The sequence below is a fragment of the Dipodomys spectabilis genome, unplaced genomic scaffold (assembly GCF_019054845.1).
Source record: "Dipodomys spectabilis isolate Male_0828 unplaced genomic scaffold, ASM1905484v1 ptg000015l, whole genome shotgun sequence".
In the NCBI taxonomy this organism is placed as follows: Eukaryota; Metazoa; Chordata; class Mammalia; order Rodentia; family Heteromyidae; genus Dipodomys; species Dipodomys spectabilis.
Genome location: NW_024870692.1, coordinates 4,253,261 through 4,274,108, shown reverse-complemented (window position 1 = coordinate 4,274,108; position 20,848 = coordinate 4,253,261). Strand labels below are relative to the sequence as shown.

General features: G+C 41.1%; 1 protein-coding gene across 4 annotated transcripts in view; it reads left to right on the top strand.

Annotated features, from left to right (window-relative positions):
- Positions 1 to 20,848, top strand: part of Asph (aspartate beta-hydroxylase) — a 206,861-nt gene that overhangs the window by 98,420 nt on the left and 87,593 nt on the right. The window lies entirely within an intron of this gene.

Below are 20,848 nucleotides of genomic sequence, written 5' to 3'. Positions count from 1 at the left end.
TTCTGGGGCTTGAACTCAGGGCCTAGCACTGTCCCTGAGCTTCTTTTGCTCAAGGTTAGCACTCTATCACTTGAGCCACAGCACTACTTCTGGCTTTTTTTGTGTATGTGGTACTGAGGAATTGAACCCAGGGCTTCATACATCCTAGGCAAGCATTCTACCACTAATCTACATTCTCAGCCCTATTTTGTTTTTTGGTTTTTTCTTTAAACTTTGTCACAAATAACTTGTTAGTTCTACAGTTTTTGCCACACTATTGGAAACTCTTGTGTTATTATTTTTTTTTTTTGTTTTAATTTTTGGTGCTGGTTCTGGGGTTTGAACTCAGGGTGCTAACTGGGTGCTATCCCTGAGCTTTTTTCTCTAAGGCTTGCACAACTCCACTTCCTGCCTTTTGGTGGTTAATTGGAGATAGGAATCTCACACACTTTCCTGCTTGGACTGGCTTTGGACTGTGATCTTCAGATCTCAGCCTCTCGAGTAGCTAGGTTTACAGGTGTGAGGTAGCAGCACCCAGATGGTTTGTTTTGTTTTAGAGTTGTCTGGGATTCACATTGTCACCAGACTTGAACAGCTGACTGTTGCCTTTCCTTACTGCTCTCCCAATCTGCTCATGACTTGGCTATAATGGATACTAACCAATGCTAAAGAAAAACTCCCAGCAGGAAGATGAATACCAGCAGCTGAGTACAGACTCCATCATTCCCTCTATGTGAACACCCCCCCGCACTCCCTGCACTGCCTGGGGTTCTCACTCCCTTGGTTTTCCTTCTCTTCTGTCCTGCTGGTCTTTCCCAATCTTTCTGGGTAGAAGCGCATCTCCCTGGACCTTTAGACACTGGTTTGCTCAGGACTTGGTCCTCAGACCTGTTCTTAGTCGTTTTCATGATCTCCTGACGTTATATGTCTTTGTACTCTAAACGCAACCAGAGCTGTCTTAATCATGCTGTAAAAGTAAATGCCCCTTCCTCCATCAGAACATGTGCCTCCTGTGAACTTCCTTTCATATCTCACCATCTTCCCAGAACATATTCCAATGGCCTTCTCTTCAGAAAAAGTTGAATATCCAACTACTTCCTACCACCTTCTCCTGCTCCCAACAAGGTTTAAAGCTAGATTACTTGAGTAACTGCTTAACTGGACTTCCAGCTCCCCCCTTGGTATTGCTCAGTTCTTTCTCAACATGGTAACTGCAAAGTAAATTAAAATGTAAGACGTTTGGGCTGCCCTGTTTCTCCAGCATCTACTTCTCTCCCTCTCCAACCCCATGTCCTGTGATTGTCTCCTTTCCTCACTCACCCTCACCCACACTGGCTTCTGTGTCAAGCACCTACAGGACTCAGGACCTTTGCACTGGCTGCATCCTGTGGGCTAAGTGTTATTCTCTTATGTGTACATGTGACTCACTCCTTCAGTCTCTCCTCAGATTTGTCCTCTCAGAAAGCCTCCCTTAAGTCTGCTTTTCCTTAAGATTTGGCCTCCTGATATCCCATAATATGTCCTGAATCCTGGCTTTATTTTCTCATTGTACCGTCACCATGTAATCTATTTATAGTTTAATAATTTAATGTTCATTTCTGAACTGTCCACTGGGATGAAGATTCCAGAAAGACACAATTGTGTCACACTGCTGCATCCCCTGATCTTCACAGGCATACATGAGGCACTCAGTAAATATTAGGTGAACTTCTATTATTGTTTATTACTGAGTGTTCATATGAAACAGCATGAAAGGCTTAAGCAAACTCAAAGTACATAGAAGTAAGAGGCAGATCCTGATGGCAGGCTTGGAATGTGGAACTCCAGGAGACCAACAGCTGAGTGGGTGTGCCTGGGTGAGGGGGATGCTGCTGCCCTTCCCCAAGGAGCCACAGTAACTGTTTGGTCTCCTGTGACTTCCTGAGTCTAAACTCAGTACATATATGGAAATGCTATACCTAGCCATTTGGAGTACTGAACAAACAAGAAAAAGAAAATCTTTATTCTAAAGTTTTGCTAGGTCTTATGTCTACAATCCTACCTCCTAAGGAGGCAGAGATTCAGAAGATTGAGGCTTGAAATCAGCATAGACAGAAAATCCAAGAGACTCTATCCCCAAGTAACCAACAAAATGTCAGACTGGCTCAAGTGATAGAGCAAAAGCCAAGCAAGAGGCCCTTTGAGTTCAAACCCAGTAACTTGGTAAGGGAAATGAACCTTACTAATGGCTTTAAGAATCAGATTGTATGTCAGATGCAGATTGATTGTAGAAACCACCACATATCCACTGTAATTCCTTTTTTTTTTTTTTTTGGGTCCGGTCATGGGGCCTGAACTCTGGGCCTGGGCACTGTCCCTCAGCTCTTCAGCTCAAAGCTAGCGCTCTACCACTTGAGCCACAGCACCACTTCCGGCTTTTTTCTTTTTGCTTATGTGGTGCTGAGGAATCGTACCCAGGGCTTTGAGCATGCAAGGTGAGTGCTCTACCACTGAGCCACCTTCCCAGCCCCCACTGTAATTCCTTGAGTCATATGTAATTTGAAAAGTTCAAATGTCAATGGCTTGAAAAGACATCAATAACCTAATGCCAGTTCAGTGGCAAATGAGGGACCCAGTTCCTTTCTTGCCAGTCTGTCATCCTTAGTCTTTAACCTCATGTTACAAAAGGGTTACTCAAGCATAAGCCTTTATAGCTAGTCCATACAGCAGGAAGGAAGATGGGTGAAAGAGTAGCCTTCTCACAAGAAACATATTTAAACTGACAGAATTTTGTGGACAGTTCTATTTCTGAAAGGGGGAATTTGAGTATTGAGAGGAAGTGAAAATTGGCAGTTTCAGTCAAGATTTCCAAAATGAACACAGCATCCGTATATTGGCAGTCCGTATATTGTTTGATGTTAAAATTCTCACTTAGTCATCAGGATATGGATGGATAAGTAGGTTGGTAGACAGACAGACAGACAGACAGATAGACAGATAACAGAGATAGCTATATATAGATAGGTATATCTATATCTACACACACACACACACACACACACACACATCTGGCCATTCTTTCATCCCCATACATATGCCTGCTATAGGCCAGGCACTGTTCTTATCTAGGGAGCAGGGGGGAATCAGGCAGCACACCAGAGTGTGCTGGAGGGAGCAGAAGAGGTGGGTAAGGAAAACATGTCTCTGAGTAGGTAGGGGACATCCTCCAGGCAGCTGGGTAAGCATTAGGGTTCTCTGAGCCCTGAAGCATCTGCATAGGACCTGAGAAAGGAAAGAGAGCTCTAGAGGCTGAGCCCCAGGAGGCCTGGGAGCCCCAGGAGTAAGCTGAACACCCCAGATGGGCAGTTAGAGGAGTCAGAGAACAGAGACGGTGTGTGTGTGTGTGTGTGTGTGTGTGTGTGTGTGTGTGTGTGTGTGTGTGTGTGTGTGTGTGTGTGTGTGTGTGTGTGTGTGTGTGTGTGTGTGTGCGCGCTGATACCAGGGCTTGAACTCAGGGCCTGGATACCATTCCTTAGCTTTTTCACTCAAGGCTGGCACTGAACCACTTGAGTTACACCTCCAGTTCTGGCTTTTTGGTGGTTAGTTGGAGACAAGAGTCTCACAGACTTTCCTGCCTGGGTTGGCTTTGATCCTCATTCCTCAGATCTCAGCCTTCTCAGTAGCTAGGATTACATATGTGAACCACCGGCACCCAGATTCAAATAGGTCATTTTGATCCATGCATAGGATCATTATGGCACACATTATACTAACCAGAGCCCTTTTTCATCCACACATTGACTGCTTCACTTCCAGAGGTCCTCCTGGGACATTCTAACAAAGGTTGGCACAAGAGGGTTGGAACTGTGCTTATGACACTTTGCATATACAGTCCCAGACCTTCTGCTCACAGTGAGACCCTGTTGCTGCCTCGTAGGTTACCTAATCTTATCTACATTGCCCCCATGTACTGCACACAGTTCAAACCTCCAGGAGTTCTAATCCTAACAGGGATTCCCAGTAGAGTTCAGGAGCTGGGGTGGTTGGACCACAGATAGAACAGTACAACAGGCTGGCTAGCCTTGCTCTGTCGTCCACCCACCATGAAAGCTGGAGGGTGAGGTCAGAAACACCTAAAGGATGTTGTATCTGAAGTACTGCATTAAATGTAGCACTTGTCAGGATTCAGAGAAATAATGAATCGGTTTTAATCTGTGGTTACACAGATTCATTGAAAATCCTGCTTGAGCAAATTGTCAGCTCTTGGAAACCCACATTTTTTTTACTCAAATAGATTCATTCATGTGATACTACTAACTGGAAGGGAAGAAGAAAAAAGAGACATTCCATTCTGAGACTGTCTAGTTAAAAAGAATGTACTTAATTAATGAATTTTAATTTCATAGTAATAGCAATTGAGATTTCTTTAAATGCAATTATAAACTTGTTTCAACATGAATTTTCAAGTTGACTGATTTTTCTGCCTATATTATCTTCTCAAGAACCTTAATGAATTTCTTTTCTTTAATAAAGTCTTTTATTATGAAAATACTGTACAGAGGAGTTACAGTTACATGAACAAGGTAATGAGTACATTTCCTACTGAGCATTGTTGCCTCCTCCTTTGTTTTCCCCCTATCCCTTCCCTCCCACCTCCACAACTACACTCTTCTCTACCCCCCAGCCCCACCTAAATTGTAAAGTTCCTTGTTCAACAGTGTCTTGTACATCTCATTGTTACAATGGGTCAACCTGTATCCCTATTTAAACATTTTGGTTTTTCCCTTCTCCTCCCCAAATTATACTAACATCAAATACATTTTTTTAAAATACCATACAGAGGGGTTACAATTACATGAGCAAGGTAATGAGTACATTTCTTATCAAGCATTGTTGCCTCCTCCTTTGTTTCCCCTTCACATCTTTTCTCATCTCCCCCCCCAGACCCCACCCAGAGCCACCCTGCCTTGCACTTCCCTCTTCCCCCCCCTCTCCCCCCTCCCCCCCCCCCCCCCGTGCCAAAGTTGTAAAGTTTGTTTTTTGACATAACATCTTGTACATCTCATTGTTGCAATGGGTCCACCTGTATCCCTATTTAAACAATTTGTTTTTTCCCTTCCCCTCCACAAATTATACCAACATCAAAAACAGTGAAAACAGGGGTTATACCGTGGGGGAGGGACATACAAAGCAACAAAGAAATATCTTATAAATATGTTAGAAACACTAGCAAGAAAGAAAAAAACATTTGAATACTTATCTTGGGGTTCATTTTGCCTAACCTCAACTTATCTGACCATTTCTGCTTGTCTCAGATGTATACTAGTTGTTGCAAATAAGGGAAACCATAGGACCTATGTTTCTTTGGGCCTGCCTTACTTCACTTAATATAATTTTTTCCAAGTCTTTCCATTTCCTAACAAATGGGGCAAAGTCATTCTTTCTGATGGAGGCATAGAATTCCATTGTACATATACCACATTTTCTTGATCTATTCATCTACTGAGGGGCATCTGGGTTGGTTCCATATCTTAGCTATGGTAAATAATGCTGCAGTAAACATAGTTGTGCTGGTAGCTTTAGTATGGTCTTGTTTGTGATCATTTGGGTAAATGCCCAAAAGTGGGATTGCTGGGTCATAGGGGAGCTCTATGTGGAGTCTTTTGAGGAACCTCCACACTGCTTTCCAAAGTGGTTGAACAAGTTTACATTCCCACCAACAATGAAGTAAGGTTCCTTTCTGTCCACATCCCCTCCAGCATCTGTTGTTATTAGAGTTCTTGATTATAGGCATTCTAACTGGGGTGAGGTGGTATCTCAATGTTGTTTTTATTTGCATTTCTTTTATGGCTAAGAAGGTTGAGCATTTCTTCATGTGTCCATTAGCCATCTTTCTTTTTCAGAGAAGTTTCTCTTTAAGCGTTAAGCCCACTTATTTATTAGGCAGTTGTTTGTTTGAGGACTTGTTGTTGGGGGATTTAATTTTTTGAGTTCCAGGTATATTTTAGATGTGAGACCCTTGTCCATTGTATGGCTAGTGAAGATCTTCTCCTAATCCGTGGGCTTTCTATTGATCTTGCTAGCTATGTCCTTTGTCATGCAGAAGCTCTGCAGTTTCATACAGTCCCATTTGTCCAACCTTTCTTTGATTTGTTGTGTTTCCGGGTCTCTATTAAGAAAATTTCGGCCTGCGCCAAGGAGACCTAGGGTTTCTCCTATTCCATCCTGTAATGTTTTCAGAGTGTCTGCTTTGACTCTGAGGTCTTTGATCCATTTGGAGTTGATTCTGGCTCAGGGTGATATATAAGGATCTAGCTCTGGTTTTCTACAAGTGATTAACCAATTTTGCCAGCACCATTTACAAGCCTTGATGAATAGCTGAAGAAAGTAAGTAAACAGGATATTTACTTAACTATCACACCAGCCCTGTCTTATTTTAGAGAATCAGATTTTGTTTACTTTGGTAGAGTGACAAAGCTTATTCCAAAATAACCTTTCTCTTTTGGAGAAGTCAGAATCATGAATTCAGTCAGATGATTTCTCTTTAGATATAATTACATTATCAGTTTCTGGCCACCAGGTGTCACCTTTCCCCACATGTTCCATATTGCTGAGCTGCAAAGTAAGAGAGTAAACTACACAGTAATGCAGTGCCCACACAGCTCATTAGATGTCACACTCAAACACTTGTTTTTAATCCATTCATTCAGCATGTACTGAATACTTACTGTGTGCCCAGCACTGTGCCAAGGACTGGCAATACAACAAGCACAAAACAAAATTGCTGCTGTCATGGCACAACGTAAGAATGCTGCATCCAAAATGTCTCACACCAGAAATGTTTTAGATTTCAGAATTATTGAGGTTTTGGAATATGTACATATACAAAATGAGATATCTCAGAAATGGAGCCCACGTCAAAGCATGGAAGTCAGGTATGCTTTATATACAGCTATATAAATCATGCATGCCATACATGATGTAAGATTTTTGTGTAAGTCATACATGTTTCATATTCAATATCCCATTGCCTTTTATAAAAGTTTTGTTTTTTTTTTGTCAGTCGTGGGGGCTGAACTCTGGGCCTGGGCACTGTCAGCTCTTCAGCTCAAGGCTAGCGCCCTACCACTTGAGCCACAGCTTTTTTCTGCTTATGTGGTGCTAAAGAATTAAACCCAGGGCCCCATGCATGCAAGGCAAGCACTCTACCACTGTGCCAACTACCCAGCCTGTATAAAACATTTTTAAAATAATTGTGTGCAAAGCTGGGCACTCGTGGCTCCTGCCTATAATCCTAGCTACTCAGGAGGTTGAGATTTGAGGATCATGGTTCAAAGCCAGCCCAGGCAGGAAAGTTTGTGAGACTCTTATCTCCAGTTAACCACCAGAAAGCTGGAAGTGGCACTGTGGTTCAAGTGCTAGAACATTTGCCTTGAGCTGAAGAGCTCAGGGACAGCAACAGCACCTAGGCCCAGAGTTCAAACTCCACAGCCAATGAAAGAAACAAGTAATGCCTCCCCCCCTCCCCCCGCCCCCCCCCCACCAAAAAAAATAATGGTGTGTGAAAACAAAATTATAATAGTGTGGAATCTTCCTTTTGCTTCTTCATGTAAGTTGCTCAAAAGTCCTGGTGTTTTGGATCATGTGGGGTTTCAGATACTTGGAATCAGATGGTTCTTCTGTATTTATGTTTTAGTATGTTGGAGGGGCTGGCATGCAGTTTTTAAGTATTATAACTGCAGTAAGAGGCATGGAGACAAATATGACAGGAGAAGAAGAGGATGGCAATAGGCAATTGCTGTATGTACACAGCTTTTGTGGACAGTGACTTGAAGAGTTGGAAGAATGAGTCCTGCTGTTCCATTTGGAAGAAAAGTCCAGAGCTCACAGCAGCTGTTGATAGTCTATGGCACGTGTGCTCAGTGCTCTCAAGGAATAGTGAGCTGAGTGCTGGTGAAGAATGTGAGAGGGGAGAGAGGATGAATGACCCTGGAAAGGTTGAAGGTCAAACTCAAGAGGGCTTGAAAAGCCATTATGAAGACTTTCATGGGCTCCCCTGTGAGAAGGGAAAGCATTGGGTGACATGGGCAGCTGGTGAATTGCATCTGTTTATACTCTGAGAGGCCCTTTCTGGGATAGGGGTGAATACCAGAGGCAGAGGACCAATGAGAAGGCGATTTCCACAGTCCAAGTGAGAGATGATGGTGGTCACAATCAGGATGAAGTGGAGGGCTGGGGTAAGTTTTTGTGTGCTATGTGTGTTAAATAAAATTGCATTTGTACCATGGATTGAGGCTGAAATTTTCCTAGACTAATATTCAGCATCTCAGTATATTGTTCATTACAATTTTCAGATCTGCTTAAACAATATATGCTGCAGAACGTTTTTTAAAAGCCATTTAAAGATTTGCTGTTACTTTTTGTATTTTTCCTCTTAAGAACAAAAAGTAATAGTTCCCCATCAGAACACCAGGTGGCATTATAAAACAAGCCACACTTTCAGCAACCAAAGCCATTAGTAATGTAACGGGTTACAGCCAATGAATCAGCTTGTTGCAGCGAGAGCCTTCTGTGGATTTATTCGGATTGTTTTTGGTTTCCTGTGATCATAGGAAAATAGAAGTACCACAAACATGAGTAACACCCAAGCCACATTGGGAAATGTTCCTGTTCAAATAATATCTCCTATGAAACTTTTCCTGTGATGTTTAAATGGTATTGGACATACTTGAACAAAGCTGTTTTCCACTGCTGTGAGAACTGCAGCTAATCTCAGTAGCAACTCACAGGAGGTATCTCAGAATGGAGCTCCTGTGATGGCTTTCCTGGTTTCACATTCTCTTCCTCAACCCTCAGCTTCCTCATAGCTGGTAAAAACTCTTGATTCTTAGAGCCAAGCTCAGATATGACCACTTCCAGGAAGCTGTCTCTTTCTGTACTCCTATCCTCTCTCCAATCAGATTCTTCTTCTTTGTATAGTATTCCTAAGATACCCTGTGCTCCAAATTTACAGGACATAGTCTGAGTTTTCCCTTTACTCTATACTAAAACTTTAAGTGTGGATCACACTCATGAACCACAACTAATGCTGCCTTATTAGTCATAGTTGTCAGCACTCTGTAGAGAGTGAGATGTGTGTGTGTGTGTGCACGCGCGTGTAAAAAGAATAGATGTATGCAAGTAAGTATGGGTTCAAGTATGTATGTATGTATGTATGTATGTATGTGGGTGTGTATGTGTATGTGTGTCCTGGGGCTTGAACTTAGTGCCTGGGTGATATCCCTGAGCTCTTTGCTGAAGGCTGACACTACCACTTTGAGCCACAGCTCTACTTCTGATTTTGGGTGGTTAATTGGAGATGAGTCTCACTTTGAACTATGATCCTCAGATCTCAGCCTCCTGAGAAAGTAGGATTTCAGGCATATGCCACCAGCTTTTGGCTTGATTTTTTTTTTTTTGGTCGGTCGTGGGCCTGAACTCTGGGCCTCGGCGCTGTCCCTCAGCTCTTCACTTCAAGGCTAGCGTTCTACCACTTGAGTCACAGCACCACTTCCAGCTTTTTTTTCTGCTTATGTGGTGCTGAGGAATTGAACCCAAGGCCTCATGCCTGCAAGGCAAGTGCTCTACCACTGAGCCACCTTCCCAGCCCCTTCTGGCTTGATTTTTATTTTGAGTTTGACTCATATGATTATAGAGGCAGGCTAATCCAAAAATTCTCAGAACAAGCTGGTAGTTGAAGACCCTAGGAGAAGTTAGTGTTACAGCTGGTATCTACAGCAATCTGAAAACAAAATTCCTTCTTCTCAGAGGGAGAGCAGTCCTGTTTTTAAAAGCCTTCTTCCAGTTAGTCTAGGCCTACCCACTGTATCTAATGTATTGTTTTATTAGAACTCTACTGAGTCACATGGTATTGTCACCTAAAAAATACCTTCACATCAACATCCAGACATGTTTGAGCAAATAAACACAAACTGTGTCCTAACCAAATTTTGAAATTAACCATAATGTTCTTTTATTGACACTAACCATTACATAGTACTGAATAAAAATAGTTGTAATATGAGAAAAAAAATTGAAGTATCCATGAACTAGCAGAAGCATTAAAAAGTATTCACATTGTGCTCATTACACTATTACACTTAGGGTTGTATACCTTTGTATTTTTATATAATCCTTACATCGGAATAGACAATTAACTTGTCTGGTCTCAAGCTGAAAGACCTTCTTTCCCTACTATATAAAGCATCTAATATTTCTGCTCAGAGTTACTGGCCTTCAGGTGCTGTTTGTAAAGTCCAGCTCCTCGGCAGGATTAGAAGGGGTGAGGAGTGTCTTGTGTCTGCAGGATTTACTCATCTGCCCAAGATTTAGGCAGAATTTTCATACTCAAAACTCACGGCCAGCATCTCTTGTTCCATGTAGTCACTATTCCAGTTCCACTTCCTTTATCAACTTTTGAGTTCAGCCTCTTCAAGCCAGAAAGACTTCTGTTCTCTGTCACCCAAACTGTGTGTATTTGGAAAGGTACTCAGAGTTTTAAAAAAGCATAGCAACCTCATACATTTCATCAGAAGCAGTTCTGTCAGGGGCAGATGTCTGGCAAAGCCTCCAGGAAGGCCTCATATAGGTATTTTGCCTCTGTTTGGGCCTTTCTCCATTGGATAGAACTGACCTGTATGGCCAATAGAATTGAATAGAGCTAACTTGTGACCAATAGAATATTACAAAAGCAGTAACAGTGTTACTTCCAGGGGGTTGGTCTAAAAGCTGTTGCATTTTTTCTTTGCTCTTCTTTGCATCACTTGCTCTGGGTAAAACCAGTTATTATACCATTTGTTAGCAGTCAAGTCAATATGGCAGAAAAATTTGTATGAGATGATGTGTTCTTAGGAGTTACAAGGTTGTGGTGATTTATTTTTGTGGTTATCATCTCCCCTTGAGTATCTGGCAGCTTTTCCTCTGAGCTCTGTGGGGCTAATCATAAATATGGAAAGTCATTATACAGCCAGGGATTGGGGCAAAATTCTTAGATCTTTGTGTTTCAACTCTTCTCAGCTGTTTGCCTATTGCAGTGCTCTGGTATTTTCTCCTACTGTTCCCTTCACTGAGCAAGGCCAGAACTATTCACTGACTGATTGGGTATGGTCAGGAAGTTCACCAAGAAATTAAAGCCACAAATTCACTATTTCCATCTGCCCATTACCTTACTTAACTGTAACTATAACCCCCTGTTCATCACCTTTACAATAAATAAATAGGTGGCTCACGCCTGTAATCCTAGCTACTCAGGAGGCTGAGATCTGAGGATTGCAGTTCAAAGCCAGCCCAGGCAGGAAAGACCGGGAGACTCTTTTTTTCTTTTAATAATTTTTTTTTTATTGTGGAAATACTGTACAGAGGAGTTACAATCACATGAGCAAGGTAATGAGTACATTTCCTATCAAGCATATCTCCAATAAACCACTCAGAAAACCAGAAGTGGCACTGTGGCTCAAGTGGTAGAGTGTTAGCCTTGAGCTGAAGAACTGAGGAACAGCGCCCAGGCCCAGAGTTCAAGCCTCACAACTGATATAAATAAATAAATGTAACATCTGACATAATTCCAAAATAAAAAATAAATAAAGTAGAAACATCCTTTCAAGAAAGAACTGTTTAGGTTTCTTTAGGTTTCCTAGTGCCTTCAAATTGGTGTGTGTGTGTGTGTGTGTGTGTGTGTGTGTGTGTGTGTGTGTGTGTGTGTGTGTGTGTGTATGTGTGTGTGTGTGTGTGTGTGTGTGTGTGTGTATTTTATTGGTTCTAGGGCTGAACTCTGGGCCTGGGAACTGTCCCTGAGCTCCTTTTGCTCAAGGCTAGCACTGAACTACTTGAGCCACAGTGCACTTCTGGCTTTTTTCTGTGATTAATTGGAGATTAGAGTCTCACAGACTTTCCTCTCCAGGCTGGTTTCAAACCAAGATCCTCAAATCTCAGCCTCTTGAGTAGCTACGATTTCAGGTGTGAGCCACCAGGACCTGGCTTTCAAATAATTATTTTTAATGTTTCAATGATATTTTATAGATTTAGTGAAATGTTAATACTATTACCTAAAAAACAATTTTTTTAGGGATACAAGTAGACCCATTGCAACAATGACATGTACAGATGTTATGTCAAAAAATGAACTTTACAACTTCGGTGGGGGATGGGAGTGGCGTGGGGCGTGGGGGAGAGGCGGGGGGAGATGGGAAGGGATGGGAAAGAGAAACAAAGGAGGAGGCTACAATGCTTGATAAGAAATGTACTCATTACCTTGCCCATGTAATTGTAACCCCTCTGTATTTTCACAATTAAACAAAAAAAAAAAGAAAAGCCAGATATCTCAAATTTGAGAGTGCTTCTAGATTCTTTGACTCTGAATCACACACACACACACACACACACACGTATATATATATATATATATATTTACTAATGTTTTGTGAGGTATTGAACTGATTTTACTTTATTTAGTTAATTTTAGTTGTTTTATTTATATTTACGTTATTGATATTAGTCCTGCAATAGTTAATTTTTTTATTATCAGGGTGGTGTACAGAGGGGTTATATAAGTAATATAATAAGTACATTTCTTTGAGAAAGGATCACTCTGTGAGGCCGAGACTGGCCTCTTCTTGCCGCTTCCACCTGACTGCTGAAATTACAACTGTGTATCACCAAACCTGCCCACTTACATTATTTTTCAATATTTTGTAAATACAGCATACAGTGATTTCTGTTTACATTTTCATGGATGGTAGCTTACAAGTACTTAATGTTGGAAGACAGGTTCATGATAGCGTGGCTTTCCCTGGTGTGTTAGAATACTCGGACCAATTCAGACACATCTCTATTCTTTGATATATTTTACTATGTTGGGTTGATGAAATGTACAATAACATTGGGTAGACTTGATTTAGATGACTTCGGCTAGGTGACTTGAGAAGTGTGAAGTGTGCTCTCCTTTGTACAGGGACTCATTCATTTTATTGCTACAAGAACTATATGTAGCTGTTGAGATAGCTCCCAGTCTTGATGGGTCCTTTTCTTCCAGGACTTCATCCGTACTTGGTAAACATACTACCTTTGAACTACACCCCCAGCCTCAGGCTTTAATCTTCATGAGCACCACAAGCCATCACTGTCTTGAGCATGATTACTACATATATGTATATGTAGGTCTTTGTCCATAAGCTGCCCCCTGGAGATATTTTAACTCCCTGTCTTGAGCAGCCCTAAAATCCTAAGTATTCCTTAGCAATAACAAGGTATTACCCAATTTTCATGTTCTCACATGAGCTGGTGGTTCAGTTCAGGTCACACCACATCACCTTCGTTATTTTTTTCCCCTTGTATTACAGCAATGCAGTGTAGCAGTAGCACATCTAAACTGACTCAAGGAAAAACATTGCAAAAACACCCCTCTGTACAGCTGTGAAAAGAGGTTATGTGATAACTGCTGTTGAAGATTTATTACAGTCATTACACTCAACAGCTACAGTGGTCTTCCTGGTGCCTAAAATATACCCGCAGTTATTGTCTGATTACTTCCACAGATAAGTTAATTATAGGAGATTTCCGACTCTTATACAAGTCTGATTTAGGGAGAAGTTTAATTACAGCAATTTTAGTGATTTAAATAAGCTCAGCATATATTACCAGTGTCAGCAAGTAGAGAAGAAATTTTTAGCTGTGTTGAAATATACACCCACTTGTTTTTATTTTTCATTTTGTGCTTTTTTTCTTTTCTTTTTTCTTTTTTTTCCTCTCTTTCTCTGTTCTTTTTTTTTTTTTTTTAACTATACCGTAGGACACAAGATAATTCAGGACACCTGTTTCCACCAGTGAATCTTCTGTCAAACACACCACAGGACAATAATAGCAAATTGCTCCTTGTCATTAAAATCTCATTCTAATGCTTCCCATTGAGCACTACTTGTTTTCCAAAGCTAATTTGTGTAATGATTGTAACAATGTGAGCTGGAAAGGAAAATAGCTTTCTTAAGGGAAAAACACATCAGATAGTAGTGTATTTTAAAATTGTTGTTAGGATCTTAATTTTTCAATTGGTGGGAAATGTGCTCTCTTTAGATCAGGATAATCCATATTGTTGTTTATTTAAAAGCACATCATCTATTAATATATAGATTTACATACTAGCTGCAAATTCGGAGGCTGACTTAAAATGAAACTTTCAAAAACAGTGCCTTAAAAGATAATGCTTTGTAGTTTATTTAAGCAAGACCCCAAATTGGACCATGCATTATTTTGAAAAAAAAAATACACTGCTAAGATTATCTTTGTTTGCTCTTTATAGAGTTCTAACCCACAGCAGTTTTTATGCTTTGAATAAATGCCAATTACCACTGGCATTTACATCAGCAATTTCTGCCATGTGCTTAGTTTCTTACACTGTTTTTAGAATGTACTGTAGTCCAGTCTTATGTGTGACTTCCCTATGTATGGTTGCAGTTATTCATGGTGAACTGCTATTTGCAGTACAGAAGCACATGTCACCAGAGGGTCATCACAGGGCCTGCAGGATTTGCCTCACTTTGTCTTGTTTCATGGGCATGGTATCTTCTCACATCACAAGGATGAGTTCACGACAGTAAGATATATTAGGGAAGAAAGCACAGCCAGGTTCTGGTGGCTGTAATCCTAATTACTCAGGAGGCTGAGATCTGAAGATTGCAGTTTGAAGCCAGTCTGAGCAGGAGAGCCCCTGAGACTCTTAGCTCCACCTAACCACCAAAAAGCCAGAAGCAGAGGTGTACCTCAAATGGTAGAAAACCAGCTTTGAGTGCAAAAGCTAATGCCAGAGTTCAAGCCTCAGTACTGACACCAAAGAAAAAAAAGAAGGAACAAAGGAGGGGGGTAGAAATTACAAAAAGAAAGAAAGGGAGGAAGGGAAGAAGGAGGGAGGAAAGAAGGAAGAAAGGAAGGACAGAAAGAAGAGAGATGAAAAATAATTTTTTTTTCTTTTTTTTTGGGGGGGGGGAGGGTCCAGCCGTGGGGCCTGAACTCTGGGCCTGGGAGCTGTCTCTCAGCTCTTCAGCTCAAAGCGAGCGTTCTACCACTTGAGGCACAGCGCCACTTCCGGCTTTTTTCTTTTTGCTTATGTGGTGCTGAGGAATCGAACCAAGGATCTCATGCATGAAAGGCAAGCGCTATACCACTGAACCACCTTCCCAGCCCCGAAAAAGAAATTTTTATTACAATGTATTGTTAAAGTTATTTCATCTATTTATTTAAAGTTATTTCATCTATTTATTTCATTGATAATCTCTTATTGTGCCTAGTTTCTAAATCAAACAACCATAAATATGTATGTTGATGAATAAAACCACAGTGTATGTTGATTTACTACTATCTTAAGTTTTAGGCATCCACTGAAAATCTTAGAATATATTTCCCTATATACTAGTTCTGTGTATTAGGAAGAGTGAAAATGCATGGAATCCCCACTGTCTTCCACTTATGTGCTTTTGTTATGCTCCGCCAGGGGAGAGAGCAAGCCCACCACCTTTCCCTGACATTGTGGACTATTAGCCAGGCTTTTCCTTTTTGCTAGATGCTTCCTTCCTCAACTTCATTTCCTGGATCCTACAGCTCTTTCCTCTTCTGTGGGTCACCCATTCTTTCGCATCTGTAGCCTTGCACCTCACCCTGGTTCGAGCCTTATACATTTGCGTCATGACTAAGAATAATTTTAATGACGTCTCTGTTGCCATATGCTCAAACTTCAGTATTAATACATGTGATTTTTATCAATGATATCTTCATGGGTCCAGCTTTCCTGATACTAACAAGAACTAATGCACTGATGGAGTAAATATGCTGCTTGGTTAGGCCATTGCTTGCCTAACTTCAGACTAGAAGAGGATGAATGTAACCTCAATTTTCATACCCCACTCATGCTGTCCATGTGGTCCTATTTTTTAGGTTTAGATACAAAGCAAGGTAACTGTATACATTCATGCAGATTTACACAGTGCTAGTAGTAGGTTTTGAACTGAGGGCCTCACACTTGCTAGATAGGAACCAGTCTCAGACCATTTAACTTGTAGGTTTTTTTTTAGTTCCCCCCACACCCCACCCTATCTCCCGCAGGCTGGCCACCAGCTATCTTTTCCATCATTTCCTTAAGTAATTATAATTAGGATTACAGGTATGAAATTCTCATGGATTTTCCTGGCTTCAAACTGTGATCCTCAGATCTCAGCCTCCTGAGAAGCTAGGATTACAGGTGTGAGCCACCATGCCTGGCATGTTGACCCTAAACTGGAAACTGAATGAAGGAGTTAACAACTTGTAGCTGAAAGGAGTGTAGTTAAGTGGCACAAACATTTGAGCTCCTTTTATGTGTCATGCTCTGTGGGGTACCCTGAAAATAAAGCAAGTAGCTACAATGTCAAGGGTTACAGGTTGTATGCAGATTGCCTTGTAGCATCAGCAGGAGGGGGGTGGAAAGTGGAAAGCAGCTGAAATCATCCTGGAGAGATGACCTTTGAGCTCATGCAGTTAGCAAAGACTGTGTCCTAATAGTAGCTCTGTGAATTCAGGCACTAAATTAACCTTAATGACAGAGGAGTGATAAGGTAATGTGGACAACAATCATAAGTATTTCTGCGCATTAGCAAACTCATGCTAAGAAGGGCCTAATGCTACTCAGATATCAGAGATGTTTGCTGTAATGGAGGTTATATTGGTGAACATCCCTTGCTGCTTGAATCCCTTGATGCTGTTATGTTGGTGGGAAATTATCCCAATTCATTTTTCTCCCTAATGTCATTGACTTTTATGCTCTTCTTTGATTCTTCAGTTCTGTTGGGGGGTACCTTCTCTTGTTTCATGTCATGGATTTAATTAGGTCTAGTTCCCAGACTCTATATATTATATCTGGCACCCATGGAGCTAGTTAATCCACAGCTATTATAATATTAATTCTAGTCAAATTGTGTAAAGCACACTTCATGTGAAACTTGAAACAAGGAGGATGAAACCTTTTTATAGAGCATGATGCTTTTCATTGATATCCTTTATATAAAAGCCAAAGTTTGATTAAGCTGTGTTACAGGTAATAACCCTGATTTTATGTGTCATGGAAATGTGGTCCCTCTTCTCCCAAGGATCAGTGATTTTGTGGTGCATCCATACCTACTGTATTGATGATGTTATTACTAATGTATTTCAGCTAGTCATAAGGTGAAAGTGGCATTAATTGCAAATTATAGCTTCAACATAAAACCAATGAACTTGGGTGAGCTTTTAATTTCCATGCCTTGTCACTTTGATTCATATTGCATCTTGCTTTTTAACGGCTGTGAACCCCGTGTGCCTTTCTCCACAGCCTGTTTTTTTCATGGTGCTTTCAGACAGTCAGGGGAGTCAAGCAGTATAGGACGCAGCAGGGTGTGTGCTGTTGTGCCTTTAATTGCATACCTCTGGGTCGGGTGAGGGAGGAGGCCAGAGGCAGATTGTCTTTTACCCCCTGAGAAGTATGATAATAGCCTGACTGTGTACTTCCTGCAGCAGTTCTCTATGATTATAGAACACAAGTGAAGAGACTTGTTAGAAAGGCAGGAGAACGTGAGGAATATCTTTAAATCGCCTTTTCTAGTGATGGGGCATTGGCACTAGTGCATTGTCACTGGTGTGGTTGACCACCTCATGTGGCATTTCTTCTCTTCAGCAGGAACCCAGCCTGAGTGTTGAGTCTGATCTGCCACACTTGTTAGGTTCAAATGCGTGGCTGGTATTCTATCCGAAGGTGGAGATTCTTGGTGGCATCACAGGACCTTTGGGGACATGACAATTCTTCACCTTCAGACTTTAAAGTCTATGCATGAGCATTTTCTACCTATGCTTTTTTTTTTTTTGGGTCCGGTCGTGGGGCCTGAACTCTGAGCCTGGGCGCTGTCCCTCATCTCTTCAGCTCAAGGCTAGCGCTCTGCCACTTGAGCCACAGCACCACTTCCGGCTTTTTTCTTTTTGCTTATGTGGTGCTGAGGAATCAAACCCAGGGCCTCAGGCATGCAAGGCAAGCGCTCTACCACTGAGCCACCTTCCCAGCCCCTCTACCTATGCTTTTATTTACTTAACTTATATTTGCTTATTTATTTTTGTGCTGGTCCTGGGGCTTGTACTTAACAGTATGGGTATCACCATCCCTTAGCTTTTTACCTCAAATCTGGCATTCTACCATTTGAATCACAGCTTTATTTCTGTCTTTTTTGGTGGTTAATTGTAGATAAGAGTCAAAAACTTTCCTGTCCAGGCTGGCTTCAAGTGATGACCCTTAGATCTCAGCTTCCTGAACAGCTAGGATTTCTAGCATGAACCACTGACACGGGCCCTCCTAGGCATTTAAATTCCTCCTTCTAGTGAAAAATCACTCTCTCCAAAAGGGAAAAATGTATGTAGTGCAATTGAAAGCGTTCTTCACTGGAGTTCAAACTCAGGGTTCCTAGTTTGTACTTTCCCTCTGATCCTAAACATGTTTCTAGACCTCTCTAAGCCTTTCCTTTTCCATGTGCAAAATAGAGAGATAATTTTATATCCAGATTCCTACAGCTTTTGTGAAGGTAGCATGGCTGTTCTACTTTGTCCCTGGTGCCACGTTGCACAGGATGAGTGACTATTATCTTCTCCTCCAGTGATCATTTTATATCTAACACATGTTATCCCCAGACCCACATGTGAGAAGGAAGTCATCCAACACTGTGCATTTGTGTATGTTCCCTTTCTAAGAGGCTCTTGATGAGTGTCATAAACTTTATCCACATATATCCCAGGGCCCTTAATGTCTTAATTGCTAAAGAAAGATGCTAAATCTCTAAGGATGTTTCTCTAGGAAGTATTTATATGTGGAAAGTGAAGAGCCACAAACAGAACGAAATATAAACTTATTGAGGGACTGCTTAAAGGATACTTGTAGTGGCATCTCATTAAAGACTAAGTTAAATTTTCTTTCTACCTGGAGTGTTGAAGCTTTATGAACAGTGGAGTTGGAAAACAGCTAACAGAAAAAGCTAAATGCTCAAGGGATTTATTATAAGACTCTGTAGTGCCATTAATTTCCATGTATACTTTAAATTGCTGGGATAAAATAATATATTCAGCAAGGAAGCAAGTCCCTGCTCCCTCCCATGAGTCTCCTTGATTGTGCAGTTGGTATCATATTCTTTAATTAAACTTGTCCAAAGAAAGGATCAGCTAAAGTGTTTACTGTATAAATAGTTTTCAGTCCCAGTGTGCAAGCTTAAAACCATGGTAAAAAGAGTTTGCCATCTGTTAAAAACCAAAACATGTGGTATGCTCTTGCATAAAAATAAACTACATGATGTTATTCATAAAAAGGATCACAAGACATCTCAAGTCTTCAGCTCACAATAGCCTGTGATGTTTTGGAATGTCACACCTCTCTAAGTGACTGCATGTCCAGTAATGCATTATGTTAAGCAGCATGATCATCTATACGTCATAAAATTACCACAAGCATTTTATTCAATGAATTAGGTTTATCTGAATATGATTTTACTGATAAGAAAAGACAATTTTGCTCCTTGCTCCAATGGCTCAGGCCTATAATTCTAGCTACTCAGGAGACTGAGATCTAAGGTTTGTGGTTTGAAGTCAGCTCTTGCAGGAAAAGGCCATGTGATTCTTAGCTTCAGTTAACAAGCAAAAGGCCATAAGTGGTCATAAATAGCGGTGTGCTAGCCATGAGCAAAAACACTAAGCCACAGAGCCAGGCTGAGTTCAAGGCCTACTACTAGCACAAAGAGAGAGATTTTTTTTTTTTGGGGGGGGGGTCCGGTCATGGGGCCTGTACTCTGGGCCTGGGCGCTGTCTCTCAGATCTTCAGCTCAAGGCTAGCACTCTACCACTTGAGCCACAGTGCCACTTCCGGCTATTTTCTTTTTGCTTATGTGGTGCTGAGGAATCGAACCCAGGGCCTCAGGTATGCAAGGCAAGCACTCTACCACTGAGCCACCTTCCCAGCCCAAAGAGAGAGAATTTTTATTTTTGATATGCTCACATCTGACTATTCCTGTGAATTTTATTTTCAAGACTTATTTCCCCTAAAATTTAACCATTTACTTAAAACTACCCGCCTCGGCCTATACCGCCATTCTTTTAGCCTTATGACTTCTCTATCACCTACCTTATCTCTTTGCTATTTATATGTCCCTGCTCCAAGAGAGACTTCAGATATGGTTGCTCATTCTCACTCATTGTCTGCAGAGCAGTGTTTTTCCTTTTGGATATTGTTCACGGAAGCCCATAATCTGGCTCTAAGTCATCTATGATGGCCTTGACATGCACTAATCTCATCCCTCCACTGGGGGAATGCCACTAGAGTGTTCATAAATCCTTGAACTTTCCTCCTTCCTGTTTCTTCCTCCACAGTTGTGTGTTCCTCTGGAATATTTCTCCCTGTCTCCCATACACCAAATTAGATTTATGCTTCTATATTTTCCTTATTGCTCTAATGTAACAGCTTGTTTCTTTATGCTCCCAAAGGACTTTATAATTCTTCTTTTGTGGTATTTTCAACCTATTCTAGTCATTACTTTACTACTATCACCACTCCCCACCTGTACACACACATACATACTTTCTAATGTCTAAAGTATTTGAAGGCGGGGATTGTATGTGGTCTCTCTTTATATCCCTCACACTAACTAGCAGGACACCTTGTGAAGTATTCAATAAATATGTGCCAGAATGGCTCAAAACCCATCATTTACATGGCTCAGGAAAATCCACAATTACCATATCAATGCAATAGAGGAAATTAGACTAACAGGTCCAAAAACACTGCCGTATTCTTTCTTCTTTCTTTCTTTCTTTCTTTCTTTCTTTCCTC